Source organism: Cryptomeria japonica, chromosome 2 (genome assembly GCF_030272615.1).
Source record: "Cryptomeria japonica chromosome 2, Sugi_1.0, whole genome shotgun sequence".
Classification (NCBI taxonomy): Eukaryota; Viridiplantae; Streptophyta; class Pinopsida; order Cupressales; family Cupressaceae; genus Cryptomeria; species Cryptomeria japonica.
This window is the reverse complement of record NC_081406.1, coordinates 336,959,650-336,974,692: the sequence shown is the minus strand read 5'-3', so window position 1 is coordinate 336,974,692 and position 15,043 is coordinate 336,959,650.

Genomic DNA, 15,043 nt, shown 5'->3' with positions numbered 1-15,043 from the left:
TCTTGTGTGTCATCTATGATATCACTGGATTTTTCTCGAGCTTCTGTAGTAGATGCATCTGAGAGATGATTTGGACCCCATTTATACTCGTTCGTTTCAGTTTTTGAATCATCTTTTTATTGTCTACCAGTGTATGTGACTGGAATTTCTAGTGGTGCAAACAATTCTCTAATTCTTTCTACCTCTTCTCTCATATCCTCTGGGACTTCTACTTCTTGTAGTGTCATTTATGATACAATTAGAACTTGATTACCAGATGCTTCCACTCTCTTAATTTCCAAATCTTCTTGTTCCTTTTCATACTCTTCCTGACTTTGTTGATTGTTTACCTCCTATGATGTTGAGCATAGTACTTTTTTCCTCCACTTAGACTAATTATGAGAAGTATGTTTCTGGTCTGATGTCTTTCTGGGATTGTATCCCAATCCAACTTTATCATTCATAGACTTAGTTTGTAGCTGAATAGGTTCAACAATACCTTCTTGATGCTTTCCTAGAGGACCGGTACCTGGATATCTCATGCATTGAATCATCTTATAGCCTGGACCATATTATGTCGGGGAAATCTCACAATGTCGTACTTCTTTGTTTTCACTGTCTTCTTTAAAAAGCCATTGGAGAACAACATCCTCTTCTATTTCATCTGCAAGGGAAGTAGAGGAATGTATAAAGAGACCATCATAAATGACATTTGGAGTTGAAGTTTGTGCCCTCATAACCTCTGATGGGTTTCCCGACTGTCTTGGTGATGGGGGGATAGAGATTAGTGAAAGTACATGTTCTATCTTGTATCCATCTATGCCAATATCTGTGATTTTCAATTTCTTTTCTGAATCTTTCATCAAAGTTTCTAAACTTTCAGCTATAGAGGTTGCTCTATTATGAGGAACAAAGTTATCAACACTCTTTATTAATGCATTACAGGGGTAGTTTGTATCAATAGGAATACTGACTTCAACTCCATTATAACGAAATTTCAAGCATTGATGATATGTAGATGGTACTGCCTTCATTTCGTGAATCCATGGCCTGCCTAGTAAAAAGTTGTATGACAGAGAAATATCAAGCACCTGAAAAATAACATCTCTTTCTATAGTTCCTACACTGATCGGTAATAGTACGAGACCTTTAGAGGTTCTTTCTTCTTCATCATAAGCTTTGATTGTTATTTTCTTTGTTGGATCAATGACATTTTTAGAAAAGCCCAATTGTGTCAGTAGATTGTAGGTACAAATATTCAACCCAGCGCCTCCATCTATCAAAACACGTTTAACTCGGTGTTTATGGATCATAGCTTCGATGTCTAATGGCTAGTTATGTGGGTGATTTGGTGAGTTGTCATCTTCTTCAGAGAAAGTGAGATAATGAGGTGAAGTCATGTGACCCACCATAGATTGAAACTGATCGACATCTAAATCTTTTGGGACATTAGTAGTGAGAAACGCTTTGTCCAGGATCTCTTTATGAGAAGAATAGATTTTAAGCAATTCAGAAATGGAGATTTAAGTGTTCATTCTTTTCAACTGTTCGACAATGCTATAATCAGGAGAGGATGATGAAGCCAGTTGTTTAAATTTAGCCATAGTTGTATATGTTTGTCTTTCTGAATAAGTTGGTAAGTTCGATGTTGTTTGAGAAGGAGTTGAGGAACTAGTTCCTTGGAGAGTAACCTTCTTTTGAGCGCGGGTCACAACATTTGTAGTTTGTGCTTCATTTTGTTTATCTTCGATTATGATCACACTACAATATTCAAGTTGGGAATATTCACTCATGTTGATCACATTGTCATTGTTAGTGTAGGTGTAATTGACTTTGGCACCTCCTTTTGATTTTGAGGAATCACCTTGTTCATAAACAGGTAAGGGAAATTTAAAAGTTTTGTGATCAACATTAGCCGTGTGATTTCCAACAATAATTTTTCCAGCGTTAATGAGATCTTGAATCTCATGTTTGATCTTCATGCAGTTGTTTGTGTTATGACCTTTGTTTCGATGGTATTCACAGTTATTTTCTCTCCACCATTTTGGTTTGACTTCTGGATCATATGGCCTAGAGTTGTCTGGTAATGTTATCAGATTATTTTCCAATAAAGTCTTAAAAGTGGATTCATATGATTCTTCCAGAGGAGTGAAGTCGCGTTTAGGTTTTGAAAGCCAAGGTTTCTCTTTAAACCACTCTTTTAATTTCTTCGGAGGATTTTCTGTTGCGGTTTCAACTGCTTTGAGTGCTTGTGTACCACCAGCTAAGTTAAATATCATGGATTTTGAGTTTGTTTTAATAGTGTCTACCACTCTATCATTAACAACGTTTCTGTTGTTATCTTTGTCATATTTCCAATATTTGTTCTTTTCCTTGGAACTAGAACCTTGTTGTGTTTCTTTCCAAACTGAGATATCTCCTTTCTTTATAAGCACATCTTCCATTCTAAGGGCACTATCTACCATTTTGTTGAATGAAGGGTACACTTGCATTTGTATACTATATTTCAATTCAGGGATCAAGTTATTGATGAAGAATCCCATGTAGAAACAATTGGATTAATTCTCCAAAAGTTTTGATTCCCATAGGTAGACTTGAAAACCATTACATAGCTTGTCCTCCTAAACTTCTCGGGAAAAGACGCATGAGATATGTTTGTTCGTGCATGAACTCCATACATAAAGCACAAAATTTAATGACATGGTCTTGAGGATTTGCATTTCCATCATATATGTCAAACTTAGGAATATCCACTCATGATGGAAATGGAGGCATGTAAAGGTATTTGTCAAATGGAAATGGACATATTGTGTCCAGAGAATATTGCTTTGATGATTTATCCTTATTTTTTCAGTTATGTGATTTCAATTTGTAATGCTTGTAATTGTTTGTTTACCATTTCTAAGGGTGTGTCTTCCTCTTTAGTGATAAGAGTCTTAACATTATAATCAATAGGAATCTTAGCACCTTGCTTTGCTAGTTCTCGAAAATAGTCTTCTTTTTCTCTAGCTATGCTAATCTTCATCATATTTTGGAAATGTCTATCGTTTTGACATTTATTTATAAAAATTTATGTAGTTTCAGAGGCTTTAGAATCGCCTGATGAGGAATCACTGTCAGTAGCATGGATACTGAGATTGTCATAAGTATCGTGTTTAGGAGCTCATTTTTCTTGCTTTGGTCCAAACAAGGTGGGAGATAAGGGCTGATAAAAAACTAGCATACTTGATGATGAAGGTTTATTAGTGACAGGGTCCTCTTCATAAAATGGATTATCCTAATATGAAAAGAATTGTCCTTTGCCTTTGTTGGCTTTCTTGCGAGAACTTCTGGTTTGAGTAGCCATTTTATGACTAATGTGACCTAGAGTTGTATGTGATGAAGAAGTCAAGATCAAATTGAAGCTAGTTGTTCGTTTAACATAGTGATTGAGAGAAGCAACTAAGATTTAGTTTGGTTTCAAGAATGATCTATCCTGTATAAGACGTGATCTAAGTTACTTAGTTTGATTTTGAGAGAAGTGACCAAGACTCAGTCTAGTTTCAGGAATGATCTATCCTATGTAAGACGAGGTCTAAGTGACTTAGGTTTGATAAGTAATTGATTGAACTAGATGGAGGATTATTGATAAAATCATGCAACACAACAGCAATGGTACACTATCTAGATTCATTTATGCTTAGGATGATGATAACCAATTTTATGCTCGATGTAGACTGTTTTAGGCAAGTTTGGTTGTTCTGGACTGACAAAATCAAGAATTGGTATGACAAGATTTACAAAACCAGATGATAGTTTAATAATTTTTGAACGATGAAAATAGTGTTTCATACGAATTGCTTCCTAGATTCGTATGAAAGTTGGTAGACTCCAGACAATAATCTAATCGATATGATGATTTTTTCATACGATAGAAAGCAGAGTATCAAACGATAATTCCCTAACCCAGATGACAATTTTTACAGGATTAGATGATAATTTTTGAGACCTCATACAATAGTTTATGAGGGTCAGATGACAAACTGAGGGGATTAATGAAGTTTTGTATTATAATATATAATTAATAGAATAATAATTCAATAGATTCATACGATAGAAGATTGAACAAAGATCAGATTATGACTGATAGAGTTTTCAATGACTGACGATGACCATTTTTGGACACAGACAAAGTTTTGCCAACTGAGGTAGACTAGTTTTTGACACGTACAAAGTTTTGACGACTAAGGTAGACTAGTTTTTTACACAGATATAGTTTTGATCACTAAGTTTGTTTATTGTTTTCTCCAGTTTTTTAGTATTCAAGTTTTAGTTTCAGGGATGAAAACACAATAAACACGCAAGATGTATAATGACTTCAATCATAGCACACTAACCCTATGGAAGTTGGCTTAGAGAAGAAAACCTTTGCTTGCAGACTCAGGTACACACCCAATACCTAATTAGAATACGGTCGCTAAGTCTCATGCAATGGATTCTAAACATCGTATTAGCCGACTCCAAATGCTAATGGGGGCATGAAATGGGAAGTATCTTGGGAGAGCTACTATCTCTCTTGCACAAATATTACCCCTCCCTTTCAGAGGTGAATCGGGTAGCCTCTATCTTATAGTTCTTAGTTAGGAATTCTGTTTGAAATTACCCATTGATGTCACACAAACATGATTGAGGCCTATAGCCCGACAAGGTACCGAAATAAGTTGTAGTCACGTAAACATGTGAGACAATGCCCTACAAAATGCTCGATATGAGAGATCTCAAAAAGAAAACTCAAATAATCTCGTCCTCTGAGACTTTAATCACTAGAGGCCTATTTATTATAGTGAGTTAAAATGCTCAAGTCCAGTTGTACTCACTTGGGTCATTCTCACAAGGTGATTACTTTTCCCCACTAAAGGTACACAAATCTCAAACATAGAAAAAGCCTCAAGGGTCTGGATTTCTGATTGTCTGTGCAGACAAGAGCATACTCTCCTACCTCTTAGAATTTTCTTGAAACACAAAAGACAGATTTGTGCATTAACCGGATATCAATTTAGGTGCCTAAATTTTAATTTAAATAATACACGATGTTTAATCGAATCTCCTCAAGGAACTTGCAAAGACAATGAATCAGTAGTCATATTGTCTTTGTGCAGCAAGCATATTCTTCGACAAGCCTTCTACAAAAACTGATTACGCTGTGAAAAAGACTCAGACAAACAAACAAGTCAAGGTCAGCATTAGTATCACAAAAATTCAACAAAGAACCTGATGAATGTAGTCTATTTTTAACACAAAAACACAAAATAATGTAGGACAATTCTCACTGAGCCATATGCTAATTCGCACATGACCGTATGATACCTACAGTTTGTCGTTCGGGCATGTGGGAAAACTCATACGAGTTTTTGCAGTAATTGTATGAACAAAAATCCAAAAAATAAGATAAAGTTAATCTGTGAAGCCGAAAGATGTAGTCTCGAGCCCCACGGTGGGCACCAGAAATGTGTGTGTGAAAAGTGGAATAAGACTGCAAGATGTTAGACACAACACTTCAATTAAGTCATTGGATGCATGGTTAGATAGATATAATCATGAATATGAAAACTATAACAAATAGACCTATTTCTTTCTAAAATATGCAAGTATAGATTTGCTCTCATATTTGTATAAGAAATACCAATGACTAGACTACACCAAGACGAAGGATTTAATCTATATGAGCATAAGAATAAGCTAAATGGATGCAAGATTATGCTAGATGGATGCAAGATTAAGCTATATGAATTCAAGCAATCATAATTGAACTAAATATGCAAAAATCTAAACTAAGATGCAATAATCTCAAAAACACAATATCTTCAATGACTCCAGAGCAAAAACCGCATAATAACAATAAATCTCCAGGGTGTTTTGAATGAGATATGAAGGTTGAATTTATAGAGATTCAAAAGAGAGACTAACATTAAAGATCGATTAGCAATGAGAGGTTGATATTCCTCAAGAAAAAGCACAATTTAAGATAATTGAAATAACTGAGAGATCAGATTAAGTTAACCTTGAGATAGATTCCAATTATAGCTTGATTGAAATGCATTCAGATTATAAGTTTGAGTTTGCATTGGTGATCAAATTTAATTAATTCCATGCACTTGAGATTAAAAAAAATAAGGTGATTCCATGCATATTCTTTGATTTAATCAAGAAAAAAAGTCTTTTTCAATGCAACTGAACTTATTTTCTTAAAAGCTTTGAGTTCTAATTTTAGAGAAGATGGTTAATTCAATTTAATTGTTTTTCTGATTTCAAGTTATCTCAATTTAGAAGAAGAAATAATGTCTCAAGTTTAATTTCTTCTCTCAATTCAATTCTTTTATTTTATTTTCAATTTAACTCTTGTTTTTGCATATTAATTCCTCTTTTGTAATAAATCTCTTTTTTAGTAAATTAATTCCTTTTTATGATTAATGACAAATTTATTAATTAATTAAATATGCTAGGATATTTAATTAAATAAATAGGATAATTGATCAAAATGATTTACTTGGAATGATTTAATTAATTAAATAAATATTTAATTAATATAGAGTGATTCATTTTCCATGTAACATTAATTTTTAAAGAATTAATTAATTAGGTGTGCTCAAGGTTGATTTAATTGCCTTTGGTTAGGACCTTAGTGATGTTGTCGAGATTAGGGGCCCATGGTTTAGGTGGCCATTTTTAGGGTATTACAAGACCTTCCTACAAAATGAAGTCTGAGAACTCCTTGTGGTACTTGTCATCCATTTCCTTGCACACTTGGTATGCTTCTTTGAAATCCTCATCTCGTTGGTTCATATCCTTCATGGAACTAATTCCTATGCTCTCCAACTAAACCTCTTTCACTGCCAAGTTCCTCCTGCTAAGGGCATCAACCACCTTATTTGCCACTCCTTTCGTGTGCTTGATGGTGAAAGTGAATGCTTGAAGGTATTCCATCCACTTCATATGTCAGTGGTTCAACTTGTCCTGTCTATTCAAGAATCTTAGAGAATGGTTATCAGTATAGACTATAAACTCCTTTGGCAATAAATAATGCCTCCATTTCCTCAAAGAATAAACCATTGCATACATCTTCAAGTCATAGGTTGAATACTTTTGTTTTGCTTCATTTATTTTTTCACTAAAGAAGCTACTGATCTACCTTTTTGACTCAAGACTCCTCCTATTGCCTTGTTACTTGCATCACATTCTATGGTGAACACCTTATGGAAATCAGGTATAACCAATATATGTTTCTCTTCTACCCTTCTTTTCAAATACTCAAAGGACTTATCTGCTTCACTAGTCCATGCAAACTAACATTTTCTACCCCCTTTTATAGTTTCAATCATAGGTGCACATGCACCACTATAATTATTAATAAACTTCTTATAAAAGCTTGCAAGACCATGAAAACTCTTTACCTCAATTGCATTTCTAGGTGTAGTTCAATTGAGGATTTCTTCCACATTGGATGGATCCATCTTGAGGTTGGTCTTGGAGATCACAAAACCAAGAAACACTAACTCCTCTTTCAAGAAGACACATTTTTTTCCAAATTGATCTTCAACTTATCTTCATTCAACCTTTTCAACACCAAATCCAAATGTATTAGATGTTCACCTCTATTCTTGATAAAAATCAGGATATCATCTAAGTATACAACAACAAAATGATTGATAAAGGGTTTCAAGACTTCATTCATGAGTCTCACAAATGTACTAGGATCATTTGAGAGGACAAATGGCATAGCTAGCCACTCAAAAAGTCCTTCATTTGTTTTGAAGGTTGTCTTTCACTCATCTCCCTCTCTTATCCTGATTTGATGGTAGGCACTCTTCAAATCCATCTTGGAATAGTACTTGGCTCCTGCTAGATAGTATATCAAGTCTTCTATCTAAGGCATAGGGAACCTATACCTGATTGTGATCTTGTTTATGGCACTTGAATCTATACATAATCTCCATGTACCTTCTTTCTTTGGGGCCAATACTGCAGGGACAACACAAGGACTAATGCTCTTCCTTATGAACCCTTTCTCTAGCAACTCATGTACTTGCCTTGCAAGTTCTTCATTCTGATCAGGGGTCAATTTGTATGCTTCTTTGTTGGGAAATGTAGAGCCTGGTATGAGGTCAATACAATGACTTACATCTCTAAAAGGCGGTAGGGTCTTTGGTTTGTTTCCTGCAACTATACCCTTGTATCTTTCCAACAACTCTTTCACCTCTCCAGGACCTGGAGTCCTCTCTCGCACCTTGTCTTCTTCTTTCTTCCTCACTTCTTCTCTTGGCTTCACCACTATGGCAAAGCATGGGGTATCCTTCTCTTTGATTGTCTGCATAAACTCCTCCTTACCTACAAACATGACACTAGTCACAACATGATTGTCTTTACCATCATCCGGCAGTGGGGTCATAGTGTATTGCACACCATCTTTGGTCAACTTGTAGACATTTTTCTTCCCATCATGCCTTTAATCTACATCATATTTCCATGGCCTTCCAAGGATAAAATGGCAAGTATTCATCTCTGTAACATCACACAAAATCTTCTCTATATTCACCTATTTGAAAGTCCACCCAAACTTGTTCACTTACCAAGGCTTGCTGCTCTTTTCTCAACCAGGAGACTTTGTATGGGTAAGGGTGATGGAGTTTCTTCAACCCTAGTTTTCTAACCATCTCTGTTGAAGCAAGATTATCAGTTGACCTTGAGTCCACAATGACTCTGCATACCTTTCCACTTACCTTTCAAGTAGTTCTAAAAAGTGCCTTCCTCTGTGGTGGCTCCTTGGTGGTTGGTACCTTCAAGAGGGTCCTTTTGAACATTAGACACTCCCCTTTCTCTGGATCTTCATGCCTTAAAGGTGAGTTCACACTTTGGGTGTCTTCCTCTTGTGCCAAATGAACTCTTCTTTCTCCACGTCGACTGTTAGAACCTTGCTTTTACAAACATCTGAATGATTGGTGGCCAACTTGATTACATGTGAAACATCTTCTGGTGAACACATCAGTTCCTCTACCTCCAAATCTACCTCTTCCATTAGTTCTTCTTCCTCTGAAACTACCCCTGTGGCTTGGTTCTCCTTCTCGTTCCTGATTACTTGACTCTCCTAGTGGTTTAGGAGATGTTCCTCTTCCACCAAATCTACCCCTTCCTCTAAAGTTTCCTCCTCTTCCTCTACCTTGTTGGTCTCCCTTTCTTCTGAACTTATCTTCAAGTCTTAAAGCAATTTGATAACATTTATGAACTGTCTCAGGATTGAAGAGACTTAGTTCATCTTGAATGGCATACATGAGGCCATTCACGTATCTTGATGACTTTTTCTTCTCACTCTCTGGAACCCTTGCTCTTAGGGACAATTTGTGAAACTCCTCTCTATATCCACTCACATCCAAATCCTTTTGTCTTAGGTTGTGCAACTTCTTGTGCATCGTCACTTCATAATCCTCAGGCACAAATTTTTTTTTCACCTTTGCAACCATCCTCTTCCATGACGAGATGGGGTTCTTCCCTTCTTCTACTCTCTCATTTTGTAAGAAGTTCCACCAACTAACGACAAATCCCTTCATCTTAGACTTAGAAGTCTTCATCTTCTGGTTCTCAGGCACATATTCACACACAAAGTGGTTCTCTAAGGCCTCCAACCAATTCATGACTTCCTTTGGGTTCATCTTCCCAATGAACATAGGTAGGCTTGCCTTGTCGTCTCTGCTACCTACTCTCTCAAGGGCCTCAAGGAAACTTATCTAATCTGCAGGTATCCTTCCCTTCTTCTTCTTCATCAGAGTATCCTTCCTTCTTGTCCATCTTACCCTTCAACTTATCCAATTATTTTCTCATCTCTTCGTTTGCTGCTACCTGCTCTCTTACCATCTTGACCAATTTAATATTGGTCATCCTTCTCCCATCACTAGTGTCTTCTCCCTCTGACATATTGTCAACCTTATTCTTCCACCCTCAAGAACCTTCTTGGCTCTGATACCACTTGATGCATAGTGGGCAACTAGAAGAATAGAAGTCCCAAAATCGCCCCTCTATGCCTTTTCCAAGGCCTAATACAACCCCACAACTAGGGTTCTAGACACACTATTGACAACCAGTCACCAATTACACCTCCTAGGGAGGATTAGGAGTGTTTCACACCAAGGAAAAATCACCCTAACTTTCCAATCAAATTTGGAACTCTCCTTTATGCACCCGGGTCAAGAAACCTCTATTTAGGCCTAGTTCTAATAGCGTTGCCAAACCGGTCTTTCTAACTTTGTTTCATATTTTTCCAAAACACCCTTAGAAAAATTTATAGATTTGAGTACCCTTTTAGGGCTTACATCCAACCCTAAGAGATTGAGTCTTGACTCTCCTCTAGCACCCCTAAGCACCTACTGTGGACACAGACCTAATAGGCCTAATTAGGCTTGATTTCCAGATCAACTACTTGAGGATGGGTTTGTAATGGAAATTTTTGAAAATATACACAATCAATGCATTTACTTTTATACACTATATTTTGAACTCAACTGAATCTTCTAATATATCACATAAAATAGATTTCACAAATTGCATTGTTCTTGTAGGAATGACTAGATTTAGATTAATTCTTGCCATGACTTTTTTATATGATTGGAATTTTAGATTAAATTCAATATGATTTCACCAACAAGAAGTTTCACATACATTATTTATGCATACAAAGAAAGGACACAATCTCTCAAACATCCTTTGACAGATCTTCACATCTGAAAATTCTTGCTTGAATGCTTCAAACAATTCACTTTGTGTTGTATCTAGAAAATGTTTTGGATGTGAATTTTTTTTACCATCATCATCTATCATTTGTATAGTGTCCCTTCTATTGGAAGAAACATGAGAGTGGTTGGTTGGTCTAGTAATAAATGACCTATTTTTTTACATCTTCAAAAATTCAGTCTTTTCGAGGAACCCTACAGATATTTACCCAACTGTTTTCAATGTTTTCATCTAACATATTTTTCTTCCTAATATATCTTTGAATAGTTATTCTATATACTCGCATTAATTGAGAAATTGCGTGAACTTGTTTTTTAAGAGGAATTTCATTGAAAAGACTATATTCATCCATTTCTATTAAATTTTTCATACCTTAGAACAATTTTGAACTTGATGATATACCAATTTGATCTTGTACCTGAGTTGTTGTTTCTTGAACATTAATAGGTTGATCTTGAACATCAACGGATTGTTCTTGACTACCTTTTGTATGACCTTTCATCTTATCATCCCTTTTTTGATCATACAACCTTGATCTAGTCCTCTTATTCCCCATTGCACAAAATATTTAGATCCAATTTCAATTGAACACCTAAATACACAAACACATATACATCATATATAAGAAATAAATCATAGATCATAACAATTACATAAATGAATCCACAAATAAAAGGTAAATAACATTTCAATGCAATTTTTTCTTAAACAAATTATGCATCCAAAAAATAAGGTTTAATAAAATCTAAAAAATATTTAGTTTAATATGACATACTCGAAAACGCCTTCTAATATTGGATATTTATTTAATTGAAAAAAAATTAAAATAACATACTTGAAAAAAGTAGAAGCCTTCAACCAAAATCTTCAAAAAAATTGGAAATATTTGCTGCTTTATATCAATAATGTCACTTTAATTTGATTTAATTAAAAAATCAATTATATTAAATTGCACTCCTTTATTTTTTGATATTTAATAACAAAGAATAAATCATTATTTATTCGGGGTTTAAGAGGCGTGGTTATTGAAATGACCAGTCGCATCAACCTCCAACGCTCTGGCTAGATTCTGGCCGGAAAGTCCTAAGTGGCAGCCACATCACCAAATTTGACTAATTTCTGAAACTTTTGACTTCTGCAACAAAATTCTACAAGTAAAATCAATTTATTAAAAAAAAAAAAACCTTTTATAGAGATCAAAGTCAAGAATATACTCATATAATTTTTATGATGTTTTGATTAGATTTAATTATATTATTTTAAAATACTACAAGTAGGTATTTTAATGTTTGGTAAGAGGCTCGTTCGAAAAAAAAAAACATTGAATCACCTCAAAAAAAATTGGAAAAAAGGGGTTCATTACAGGACAATCTTTTCCAAAACGGTATTTTTAATTTTTTTATCATCAAAATTAAATAAACAAAATTTGGTGGGAGATAAAAACTGTCAAATTCAGGTATGTTCAACTTTAAAATGTTATAACAGAGAAAATATATGTCAAAAATTAAAAAAAAATTATGCACTGTATATTTATGTCATCTATTAGGGATATTAAAATGAGAAACAAATAAGTTGATTTATATATTTTTTTGGGTGGGAACTAAACCCCCTGATTTTCAGCAATAAAAAAATTGACTTTAAAAGTAAAAAAACCCATCAATCCTTGACAATTGTTTAAAAAAAAAACAATAGACTCAAACTTCATCAGTTTACATCATCTTCAAATTCAAAATACAAATGCCACTTTTATGTCATCAGAATTGAACAGTTATTGTTGTGTTAACCTTTTCCTTTATCAAAGTGTGACACGGGTTTGTACTTTTACCCTATAACTTTTAATTCATAATCTAAACTTGGGTGGTGCATCATCCTATCCTCTTTTTCAAAATAGATGTTATTCTTTCATCTTTCTTCAGAAAAGAATTTACAATATAGAGTAGTAATACTTATTACAATTTTAAATTTTCAAATTAACTCAAAGTGTAACTGTAGACACATAAAAATGACTTCTAAGTTAAATAAGTATTTTAATGTTTATTTAATTCACTAACAATTCTTTTATTAATTAATTCACCCCTTCCTCTATTAATTAAATAAATTTTAATTCATCTAGTCAAATTTAGTCTATTAATTAAATAAATCATGTTTATTTAATTAAATACCCCTTTACAATTAATTAAATACCTTCCACACATTTAAATAAATCAACATTTATTTAAATTTATCAAATGCAAGTTTCAACCAATAATTGAAATAAATCAATTTTATTTTAATTAAATACTAAAATCCTCCAACTTGCATTCTCCTACAAAATCCACTTGCATGCCTAAACCCCCTTCTAGATCATTCTAATCAATTGCAATTTAGCCCAATCCCCTTCATAAACATTTGCACATTCCTTAAGAAAAAGGTCACTTCTCAAAAACCTCCAAAGTTTTCAATAACTATTAAAGACTTTATATCTTCAAATAATTAACCTTTAAAGTCTTCCAAACCATTAAAGACTCTTACATAACCATTAATGGTTAATTCACCTTCTACCCTGGGTTAGAGGCTATCCTCTAAATTAACCATCCTTTTTAACGTGTGGGTCTTTTCAAGCATTCATTGCTTTGACCATGGTTATCCCTTTAACTCTTTCACATTCTTTTATCCTTATCCACTAACTCAACCATAACCATACCCCCTAAAATAACCACTATGTCTTCTCTGACATTTAATGCCTCTTCTCTCTCCTCTCAAGCCATCTCATATTGACAATTGTCACCATTTCATTGGCAAAAATTATAAACATGGATTGAAACTTATTCAATCTTAGACCTTGTTAAGATTATTCAAACTTGACCATCCAATTGTTCATTTCTTCTATAAATAGGCCTCACTTCTCTCATTATCTATCATCACAAGTTTAATGCATCCAGGTTATAGTTTATCAAAGTCTTAAGTTTTGCCTCTCTTTGTTGCAAATCATCATCTTAATCATTTGGAAGCATTGTTAGTATAGTATGTTATCATGTTAGCATATATCATATTAGCCTAGTATATTATCATTACCATACCATAATCCTCATCTTAATAAGTTTATCATATAGATCTTAGTTGCATATTGCATACAGATCATTTTTATTCATTATCACTCATTCTTGGAGTTGTCATTCCAAATGTCAGTTTCTCAATGATCTGAGAGCAACCATTGACTTGAGGAATCCTATCAGATAAAAAAATGAGAATCTTTTGAAGGATTAGTTTGTTTGACTAGTTTACTAAGTCTTTATATCTAACGTTTTGTTGGTATGTTAGTTTCTCATATTTCTGATTAATCAACTGACACCACTATTCTGACATACATTTTTGGTGCTCACTGTGGGGCCCGTCCTCAAATTTATAATCATTTTGTATGCAAGTTAAAGACAAATTCTCTAAAGAATCCCATAATAGCGCATCTGCAAGTCATTTTAGCGCATATAACTCATTTTCCAGCACATCCGTCCTATACTCTAGAGCACATCTAATAGATACACCAACGCGTAAGAATCCTATTCCAACGCATAATGATTTGATCTATCTTTTAGCGCATTGGACCTTCAGTATAGCACATTTTCTCTGAATATTAGTGCGTATATTCCATACTATAGTGCATACACTCTGACTTTTAGCGCATAGGTGACAGATAGAGAAGTGTTTGTAAGACAAAAAAAATGATGAAAAGTTTTGGCTTGTCAGCCCACAATCTTCATTAAAATTTTCAATAGGTTTTTGTAGAAAACTAATGTTGGTTGCAAGTCCAAGGGAGATAGATTACGTTATCTTGGGATATGGAAAATTAATGAGTAGTTGTGGATTTACATGGAATATATGACTCTTCAATATGCGGTTGTCCTATGGTGTTGATTTCTATGTATTATAGATATTACTATATTACATTGACTTGTAAATGTGGAATATGATTATGTACTTATGTAACTTGTACTATTAAGCATTAGGATGGAATGTAGAAAAAGAGACTATGTGCTTGTTCCATGTGCTCTTATGTATTTAGACTTGATGATGTAGAACTGTTCTCTTGAAATAAGATGATGTCTTATTATATGGTTCACGTTGTAGAAATGTTCATCGTGTTGGGAATGAGATCCTATGTTTAATTAAGGAATCAAAATGTTAGAATGTGTCTATTCTTGTAGCATCGTATGACCCTTGAATTTGTCTAGTAGCTTGGAATCCTATTTGGAAGTAGATAAGTTCTTGCTGTTATAATCTTGCATATGAATATGGATAGTATTTTTGATGAGTTGTTTAATGATTGTGC